Source organism: Lutra lutra, chromosome 4 (assembly GCF_902655055.1).
Source record: "Lutra lutra chromosome 4, mLutLut1.2, whole genome shotgun sequence".
Classification (NCBI taxonomy): Eukaryota; Metazoa; Chordata; class Mammalia; order Carnivora; family Mustelidae; genus Lutra; species Lutra lutra.
This window is the reverse complement of record NC_062281.1, coordinates 75,148,563-75,159,825: the sequence shown is the minus strand read 5'-3', so window position 1 is coordinate 75,159,825 and position 11,263 is coordinate 75,148,563. Positions and strand designations below refer to the sequence as shown.

Genomic DNA, 11,263 nt, shown 5'->3' with positions numbered 1-11,263 from the left:
AAACATATTGACAATAATACAATAATAGAAGGGGACATTAACACTCCCCTCACTGAAATGGACAGATCATCCAAGCAAAAGATCAACAAGGAAATAAAGGCCTTAAATGACACATTGGACCAGATGGACATCACAGATATATTCAGAACATTTCATCCCAAAGCAACAGAATACACATTCTTCTCTAGTGCACATGGAACATTCTCCAGAATAGATCACATTCTTGGTCCTAAATCAGGTCTCAACTGGTATCAAAAGATTGGAATCATTCCCTGCATATTTTCAGACCACAATGCTCTGAAGCTAGAACTCAATCACAAGAGGAAATTTGGAAAGAACCCAAATACATGGAGACTAAACAGCATCCTTCTAAAAAATGAATGGGTCAACCAGGAAATTAAAGAAGAATTGAAAACATTCATGGAAACAAATGATAATGAAAACACAACGGTTCAGAATCTGTGGGACACAACAAAGGCAGTCCTGAGAGGAAAATATATAGCGGTACAAGCCTTTCTCAAGAAACAAGAAAGGTCTCAGGTACACAACCTAACCCTACACCTAAAGGAGCTGGAGAAAGAATAAGAAAGAAACCCTAAACCCAGCAGGAGAAGAGAAATCATAAAGATCAGAGCAGAAATCAATGAAATAGAAACCAAAAAACCAATAGAACAAATCAACGAAACTAGGAGCTGGTTCTTTGAAAGAATTAATAAGATCGATAAACCCCTGGCCAGACTTATCAAAAAGAAAAGAGAGAGGACCCAAATAAATAAAATCATGAATGAAAGAGGAGAGATCACAACAAACACCAAAGAAATACAGACAATTATAAGAACATAATATGAGCAACTCTACGCCAACAAATTTGACAATCTGGAAGAAATGGATGCATTCTTAGAGACATATAAACTACCACAACTGAACCAGGAAGAAATAGAAAGCCTCAACAGACCCATAAGCAGTAAGGAGATTGAAACAGTCATCAAAAATCTCCAAACAAACAACAGCCCAGGGCCAGATGGCTTCCCGGGGGAATTCTACCAAACATTTAAAAAAGAACTAATTCCTATTCTCCTGAAACTGTTCCAAAAAATAGAAATGGAAGGAAAACTTCCAAACTCATTTTATGAGACCAGCATCACCTTGATCCCAAAACCAGACAAGGATCCCATCAAAAAAGAGAACTACAGACCAATATCCTTGATGAACACAGATGCAAAAATTCTCGCCAAAATACTAGCCAATAGGATTCAACAGTACATTAAAAGGGTTATTCACCACGACCAAGTGGGATTTATTCCAGGGCTGCAAGGCTGGTTCAACATCCGCAAATCAATCAATGTGATACAACACATTAATAAAAGAAAGAACAAGAACCATATGATACTCTCCATAGATGCTGAAAAAGCATTTGACAAAGTACAGCATCCCTTCCTGATCAAAACTCTTCAAAGTGTAGGGATAGAGGGCACATACCTCAATATTATCAAAGCCATCTATGAAAAACCCACTGCAAATATCATTCTCAATGGAGAAAAACTGAAAGCTTTTCCGCTAAGGTCAGGAACACGGCAGGGATGTCCGTTATCACCACTGCTATTCAACATAGTACTAGAAGTCCTAGCCTCAGCAATCAGACAACAAAAGGAAATTAAAGGCATCCAAATCGGCAAAGAAGAAGTCAAACTATCACTCTTCGCAGATGATATGATACTATATGTGGAAAACCCAAAAGACTCCACTCCAAAACTGCTAGAACTTGTACAGGAATTCAGTCAAGTGTCAGGATATAAAATCAATGCACAGAAATCAGTTGCATTTCTCTACACCAACAACAAGACAGAAGAAAGAGAAATTAAGGAGTCCATCCCATTTACAATTGCACCCAAAACTATGAGATACCTAGGAATAAACCTAACCAAAGAGACTAAGAATCTATACACAGAAAACTATAAAGTACTCATGAAAGAAATTGAGGAAGACACAAAGAAATGGAAAAATGTTCCATGCTCCTGGATTGGAAGAATAAATATTGTGAAAATGTCTATGCTACCTAAAGCAATCTACACATTTAATGCAATTCCTATCAAAGTACCATCCATTTTTTTCAAAGAAATGGAACAAATAATCCTAAAATTTATATGGAAGGCAGCTATGCTCACCACTATACCACCAACGCCTAAAATTTATATGGAACCAGAAAAGACCTCGAATAGCCAAAGGAATATTGAAAAAGAAAGCCAAAGTTGGTGGCATCACAATTCCAGACTTCAAGCTCTATTACAAAGCTGTCATCATCAAGACAGCATGGTACTGGCACAAAAACAGACACATAGATCAATGGAACAGAATAGAGAGCCCAGAAATGGACCCTCAACTCTATGGTCAACTCATCTTCGACAAAGCAGGAAAGAATATCCAATGGAAAAAAGACAGCCTCTTCAATAAATGGTGTTGGGAAAATTGGACAGCCACATGCAGAAAAATGAAATTGGATCATTTCCTTACACCACACACGAAAATAGACTCAAAATGGATGAAGGATCTCAATGTGAGAAAGGAATCCATCAAAATCCTTGAGGAGAACACAGGCAACAACCTCTTCGACCTCAGCCGCAGCAACATCTTCCTAGGAACATCGCCAAAAGCAAGGGAAGCAAGGGCAAAAATGAACTATTGGGATTTTATCAAGATCAAAAGCTTTTGCACAGCAAAGGAAACAGTTAACAAAACCAAAAGACAACTGACAGAATGGGAGAAGATATTTGCAAATGACATATCAGATAAAGGGCTAGTGTCCAAAATCTATAAAGAACTTAGCAAACTCAACACCCAAAGAACAAATAATCCAATCAAGAAATGGGCAGAGGACATGAACAGACATTTCTGCAAAGAAGACATCCAGATGGCCAGCAGACACATGAAAAAGTGCTCCACATCACTCAGCATCAGGGAAATACAAATCAAAACCACCATGAGATATCACCTCACACCAGTCAGAATGGCTAAAATTAACAAGTCAGGAAATGACAGATGCTGGCGAGGATGCGGAGAAAGGGGAACCCTCCTACACTGTTGGTGGGAATGCAAGCTGGTGCAACCACTCTGGAAAACAGCATGGAGGTTCCTCAAAATGTTGAAAATAGAACTACCCTATGACCCTGCAATTGCACTGCTGGGTATTTACCCTAAAGATACAAACGTAGTGATCCGAAGGGGCACATGCACCCGAATGTTTATAGCAGCAATGTCTACAATAGCCAAACTATGGAAAGAACCTAGATGTCCATCAACAGATGAATGGATAAAGAAGAGGTGGTATATATACACAATGGAATACTATGCAGCCATCAAAAGAAATGAAATCTTGCCATTTGCGACGACATGGATGGAACTAGAGGGTATCATGCTTAGCGAAATAAGTCAATCGGAGAAAGACAACTATCATATGATCTCCCTGATATGAGGGATAGGAGATGCAACATGGGGGGTTAAGGGGGTAGGAGAAGAGTAAATGAAACAAGATGGAATTGGGAGGGAGACAAACCATAAGTGACTCTTAATCTCACAAAACAAACTGAGGGTTGGTGGGGGGAGGGGGGTTGGGAGGGGGGTGGGATTATGGACACTGGGGAGGGTATGTGCTATGGTGAGTGCTGTGAAGTGTGTAAACCTGGTGATTCACAGACCTGTACCCCTGGGGATAAAAATATATTATATGTTTATAAAAAATAAAATTAATAAAAAAAATTCATTAATTAGTTAAAATACTAATATGCTGTTAAAGATTGCTGGCATGTCAGCATTCCTTGTATACAAATACAAGTTCGTGGAAATGTTAAGTGAAGAAATTAGCACATAAAATATTATGTATACCTTAATTAAATGTGATTTTTTTCTTATATGAAATATAAGAAGTATAAGAAAAACTTTCTAACTAGTTTTTTTTTTTTAAAGATTTTATTTATTTATTTGACAGACAGATCACAAGTAGGCAGAGAGGCAGGCAGAGAGAAAGGAAGGGAAGCAGGCTCCCTGCTGAGCAGAGAGCCCGATGTGGGGCTCGATCCCAGGACCCTGGGATCATGACCTGAGCCGAAGGCAGCAGCTTTAACCCACTGAGCCACCCAGGTGCCCCTCTAACTAGTTTTTTTGAATGTAAATTTCAAATAGAAATTAAAATCCAGTATCATGTATTAGTTAGAAAATCCAGTATCATGTATTAGTTAGAATTAGTTAGAATAAGCACTAGTTGCTGTAATACAAATTCCAAAATTTCGTAGTAGAAGTTTAATTTTTGTTCATACAAAGCTGAATACAAACATTTCAGGTAAACATCAGCTAAGGCACCCAGACTCCTTCCATCTGGCTCTACCATCACCTGGGCTGTGAAGCCATTGGCCATTCCTTCCTCTGCATTTGGCTGGGAAATAGAGGAAGAGTTTGAGGGATCACACAGGAGGTTTTTATGGGTCTGGTTTAGAAGACTGAACTCATTTGCACACACATGGCTACGCCTACCTTGAAGGCAGGCTGGGAGAAGTGCTCTAGCTGTGTGCCCTAGAGACAGAAAAATACTTTTGTGCCTTCATAATCTGCACTTGACAAAATTGACAGCTGGTTTTCTTAGATTCCTTTTTCTTTTCAATTTTGCTTAATTCTGTGATAATATAGAAGTATCCCTTATTATCTTAATCCACTTTGTTCTTGAGTCCAGATTATGAGAGTTTAGATACCACTTACACCACTTACCCAAGTCTATTCGGTTCCTGTGTTCAGACAGGAAGTGTTTTGATAGCTAAGATATATTCATTCTTTCCTTAAAAAAAAAGAAAATTGAAATTTGCAGGCTCTGAATTCATCCACTAGCCTTCATTTCAGGAAATACTCCTAAATCAACTCAGAGTACTTTTTGTCCTATTTAAAAATTATACATCAGGGGGCGCCTGGGTGGCTCAGTGGGTTAAGCCGCTGCCTTCGGCTCAGGTCATGATCCCAGGTCCTGGGTTTGAGCCCCACATCGGGCTTTCTGCTCAGCAGGGAGCCTGCTTCCTCCTCTCTCTCTGCCTGCCTCTCTGCCTACTTGTGATTTCTCTCTGTCAAATAAATAAATAAAATCTTTAAAAAAAAAAAGATAACATATTAAAAATTATACATCAGATTACATGTCTTCCCAAGGAAACAATATGTAAAAATATTTTCTGTGGTTCTTTATTCCTAACCTACATTTTTGTTTTGTTTTGTTTTTTAAGATAAAGAAAAATTTCTAAGATTTTCTTCTCTGCATATTAAGAACTAGTACTTGGTCATGCATTGATAACATTCATCAGGATCAATTCTTGTAGAAATAATTCATGTTAACATACCTTTCTGTATATGCTAAAAAGACCTGTAAACATGCTATATTTGGGGAGTAGAACATCTTTGTATAATTACCCATTTTTATTTTTTTCTATTTTAATGTACATTTAACATTGTTCTCCAGTTACCTTTTAATTTTAACAAATGTTTTGCAAAATGTCTGAAAATTTTATAGAGTAAGTTGATTACTAGTATCTTAAAAAATTTTATGTACTTACTTTCTGGTTTTTGCACATTTTTACTATTAACTTGACAATTTGTGTAAAATGTTCCATATAGGCTCTTACCATCTATTTACATTTCATCTATGTTTACCTTGAATAGTATTTTCATGTGCAGTGTATTTAATTACGTAATTATGAGTGTCTTCCTTTATTTTTCCTACTAAGATTTTCTCATATTCCATCAATATATATTTTACGTTCCAAGATAAATCACTATCCACTTTTGCAAGGCTTTTGTTGCTAAGTCATTACATTTATTTCTTTTTTAATTTTATCTTCTAACACATGTCATTTATGTAAGTGTGCCATTGATTTTTTGAAGAATATATTAAAATCTTGCCATTCTGTGAACTAAGTTTTTGGTTGATATCCTTGTATAATTATACAATTAGCAGAAGTTGACTTTCTTTCTGACTAGATATCCAGAGACCTTATATGAGGCTTTCCTTTAACTATCTTCTTATGAAATATTTTTAAGTTTTTTTTAAGATTTTATTTACTTATTTAGAGAGTGAGTGGGGGAAAGGGCAGTAAAAGAGAGAGAGAGAGAGAGAATCTTAGGCAGGCTCCACGCTTAGCCCAGAACCCAATGTGGGGCTCCATCTCAGGACCCTGAGATCATGACCTGAGCCAAAATCAAGAGTCGAACACTGAACTGACTGAGCCACCTGGATGCCCCTAAAGTTTCATTAAGATATACAAAGCTCAATCTGTGTCCCCTCAGTCTTCTAATTAAGTAAATCTACTAACTGAATCCAAAATATTTATAAAATTAACTGAAATACAGAAATTGTGACAGATAGCAAATCACATCATCTGAAGTAACTGTATTTGGAATTCTATTTCTATACACATTAAAGGAATAAATTAACAATCCATTGATACCCTAAGTGAATACATTAAATGTAACATTAAAAAAATTTACAAATGCACTTTTTCTATAACATTAAATGTAACATAATACATTTTATAAATGTACTTTTTGTATAAAACTAAAATTCTACTTCAATGGCAAAGAATATTTCTGAAATTACTTCTGAGAGGAGAATTGCAGTCAGTTAGATCAATTGCTGTTTTGAGTGTTGTGATATCACCACCTACTGGAGAATTAGAACTGGAACATTTTCATTTTGGAAATCCTCATCAAATGGTAATATTTACTGAATTAAGACCCTTCTTAGATTCATAAGGTTTGTTAAGATGCTGAAGTCTTAACCCCTTACTTTACACACATGTGAAAATAGACACATAAGGGCTAATGACCTGCCTAAAATCATTACTAGTTCTATATAAGAGGATAATATAAGATGAATTATATATAAGACTCTACTCCATTTCTACAAGTCCTCAGTCCCATGATCCGTGTTCTATAACTTGTCTTCTAGGGCAACAGTCCCCATGTTCATTGTCAGTGTCCATTATAATAAAGGCTAAAAACACTCTTAAAGTGAAAACAAAGTTGGTTTTTCTACCAAAATTGTTTATCACAATTTCCCATTTTTCTTCTACTGCCTCAGAATAAATTTTTACTGAGTTCTTAGGTTTTCTCCAACAGATGACTGCTGATCAAATTATTTAGGATAAGCATCTAGTTTCTTCATTATCTCTCTTTTATTTTCTCATGCATAATTAAAAAAAAAGAAGATAGCACTTTCCAACTCTCAGACTGCAAATTAAAAGACTGTTGGAAACTATATAGGAAAACAGGCTCCCTCTCAAACCAGGAGAGAATAAACTGGTGTTAAAGTTTGTTAGCAATTTCACAATATCTATCTAAAGGGTAAATCACGTCACTTTTGACACCACAGTTCTGCCTCTAGGAATTTATTTTACAGATATTTTTGCCCAAATATTCATCATCATATTATTCTTCATAGCAAAACAAAACAAATCTGAAAATTAAATGCTCTAAAAGGATACCAATAAATTAGAGAACATTGACATAGCCATACAATATGGAGTACTGTTCAGCCATTTTTTTAAACAACATGGTTCTGTGCATACTTATAAGAAAAGAAGACTGAACATTATACTTAAAGAGAAAGAGCCAGTTTTTGCATTATATGTGTATTATCATTCCACCTGTGTAAAAATACAGAATTGTAGGGGCAGCTGGTGGCTCAGTCAGTTAAGTGCCTGACTCCTGATTTTGGCTCAGATCATGATCTCAGGGTCCTGAGATGGAGCCCCACATTGGGCTCTGAGCTCATCAGGGTGTCTCCTTGTCCCTTTCCCTCCCCCTCTGTCTCTCCTCTCATTCGTGCACTTTCTCTCTCTCTCTTTCTCTCTCTCTCACTCAAATAAATAAATAAAATCTTAAAAAAAACACACAATTTCCAGTATTTAGAAAAATATTAAATATTAAATTTAAGCTTCAAAATTTGTTTTCAAATATCTAATGTGTTTCTCTGTTATCATGACTATAACTTCTAGTATATGATTTTCATTCTTGAAATGGCTACATGTAGTTTTTGATCAAGGCTTTTAAGAAATGATTTAGTCTAACTCTTGATGGGCATGTTTGATGAAAAACTTTATTTTCATTAGAATACAATACAAAAAATTTTAGTTACTTTATAACCATGTGAAAATTTTAACATAGTTGAGAGTCTATGTTTTCAGAGGAATGTCGTCTTCTTTTCTTTCATTGATAAATGTAAAGTTAAAACTTCTTTGGTGATGTGACTGGATTTCCAAGTTAACCAAACACTTCCATAACAAGTATTTCACAACCTAAATGGTCTTTCATTTGCAAAAAGTCATGGGCCTTGCTAAAGCAGTCAACTTCAAAGTGGTTTGGATGGTCCTAAAAAGGCATGTCAGCCCCAAGTAGGCAGAATTGTATAAAATATGCAGTGTACTGGGTTGAATAGTGCCCCCGCCAAATTCATGTCCATCCAGAAGCTCGGCATATGACCTGATTTGAAATAATGCACATGTAATCAAGGCAAGGTTTAAGATAAGATCATCTTGAATCAGGGTGGGCTCAAAATCCAATGATAATATCCTTAAAAGAGACAGAAAAGAGAAAGGCCCAAGGACGCAGAGAAGAATGTGATGTGAATACAGAGGCAGGGGTTGAAGTGTTGCATTCTCAGACCAAGGAATGCCAAGGGTTCACAATATTCTATCACCAGAAGCTGGGAGAGAGACAGGAAATGTGTTCTTCCTCACAGCCAGCAGAAGAAACCAACCCTCGGAACACCTTAGACTTCAGACTTCTGGCCTCCAGAATTGTCAAAGAATGTATTTCTGTTACTTTAAAGTCACCCAGTTTGTGGTACTTTGTCATGGCAGGCCAGGAAACTTGAGGTCCTGCCCCTGGGATCCCTGGCATGGGGCAGGGACCTAGGGAGTGGCTGTGGAATCCAGTAGAGCTCTCTTTCCGTGAGGTAAACCCAGATTTCATTTTCAAGATAGAAAAGTCCATCAGACTCAGCACTTTCCCCAGCACTCCACAGCCTGTGCCAATCCACCTCCCCCTCACACAAACTATTCAAGGAAACCACCTGTGAGGGCAACACTTAGAGAACAACTCAGGAAAATAAGTTCTTCCTCTAATTCCTGCTACAGTGTGGCAAAATGTCATCAAGTAGAGGATGAGAAAAATGATTAGCCTTCTTCAGAGGAAGCAGTATCTCCAACCAGAGAAAACTGTTGGAATATCCAGAAAATTTTAAACATACGATGAATTTGATGAAAGGACATATTTGAAAAACACCTTTAAGAATATTAATGCATGTGTATATCAGTCACTTGATACTAGGTCATGCAGCAGCCCCCAAAAGGAGTTTGCAAAAGAGAATCTTCTCAAACAAGGATTAAATGAAGAAAAGGCAAAATTGGTGAACTTGTTAAAAAAAAAAGAAGACCTTCTTCAGAGGTTAAAACTTGTCAAAATATATGGCTCAGACCGTGACCGGGTTACAGCTGCTAATAAGGAAGTGGAGAAGCTTTAGCCAGCTGTTGCTTTATGACATGCAGCCAACTGTGTCTGAGGAGAGCAAGAAATCCAGCTTCCCTCAGCTGATGGGCCACTGTGGTTAGACAGTAAGATGCCACCCTATAACGGAAATGAAGAAGAAGGTATAGGTGTTTCATTCATAATTTTTCCTCCAAATGTCTTCAAGAAGGACAACTTAAAAGATACACATTTGAAAAAGAAGCTCTAAACCATTAGGAATTAGAGAAAGGTACAGGTGAACATCATTTATGTAAATATAAACAAGGCTCTAAGATGAAAATCTGGTATGTGGGGTAAATTTGCCAAAGAAAATCTGATACCTAAAGTAATGTGAAAAAAATAAAATCGTGTTTAAAAAAATAATTTGGACAGTTCTGGAAGCCAATTATATTGTTTTGCTCATGGCAAAAAGTTTTATGTTGACTGTTAAAAAAACAACAGCAGTCCAGTCTGGTGAATGTCTACACCTAAACTGGCCTAAACATGCCTGCCTCTCTCCTAAGTTTGTGACTTTTGTTTCCATCCATTTACCACATATTTCTGTCTAGATGGTCTAGCAGGTAATGAAGCTCCTATGTCCAAAATTTAACAATAATCATAATAATGTTATGGAGATAAAAATTGGGGATCCCTGCACAAACCAAAAGCCTTTGCCTATTCCAGCCCCCAATCTGCTCTCCTTGTCCCGCATCAGGTGCTTTGGGCATCTGGGACGCCAGCTCCGGCCAAGCTCCCCCTCCATGCCCACGGGAGATTTCGGGGTCAGCCTACAGAAGCAGACAGACAGACAGCAGAACGCCGCCATGCCGCCCTTCTTGCTCCTTCATCAAGCTGGCCTGGTGCTTCTTTGCTGGGCCTGTATCAGGCCCCACCCTGGTCAGGCACCCTTGAAAAAGAGACCATCTGGAGGCCCCAGGTCCCCTCGTGCTGAGGGAGTAGTAACCTGGAGGGACATCTGTGACTCTTCTGACCCAGAAATTATCTCAGGGAGGTATGCTTGGGATGTCCCCTATGGAGAAGGAGGGTTGATACATAATGAAAAAAATAGACGGATCAAATAGGAGAGCATTTTCCTCAGGTCTCCCTGCGTGTTCTCACCTCCCCCAGGCCCTGGCCTTCCTTCGCTGGCCCCTGCACCTTCACCATTTCCTGCTCTGGCCCCCTCTCAGATCCGCTCAGGACCCCGGCTGTGCTGCAGGGAAGTCGGCTGAACTTGAGGAATACAGGCCGCGCTGTGTGAATATAACTTGAGGAACACGGGCCGCGCTGTGTGAATATAACTTGAGGAACGCGGGCCGCGCTGTGTGAATATAACTTGAGGAATACGGGCCGCGCTGTGTGAATATAGGAGCCGGAAGAAAGCGTGGGTGTCGGCCGCCAGGAGACTTCCGGTCAAACTTGTCTCTTCAGCTGGGCAAACGTGGCCACGATTTTCACCCGCTCTGAGCATGTTTGTTAGTGGGTGCCCGTGTCAGGGGGGATGATACGGTCTACCTCACAAGGCTGTGAGAACGTGATAGCATGATAAACGCAAAGGTCCTGACGTGAAGATGGGAAGTTACTAGCCAGTCAGAGGACAGGCAGTGACAGACATCAGAAAGCCAGAAGGTGCGCCCTCGTCACCTCTGCTTCTCTGTGGAGGTCTGGTTTTTTTTTTCTTTTATTTCTCTCTGCGCAGCCATTCCTCCTGACTCCTTATCCCCCTGGCAGA

At 38.5% G+C, this 11,263-nt stretch overlaps 1 pseudogene; it reads left to right on the top strand.

The window, feature by feature from the left end:
* Window positions 1-8,923: 8,923 nt before the first annotated feature.
* Window positions 8,924-9,760, top strand: LOC125097281 (swi5-dependent recombination DNA repair protein 1 homolog; annotated as a pseudogene).
* The last annotated feature ends 1,503 nt before the right edge of the window (window positions 9,761-11,263 follow it).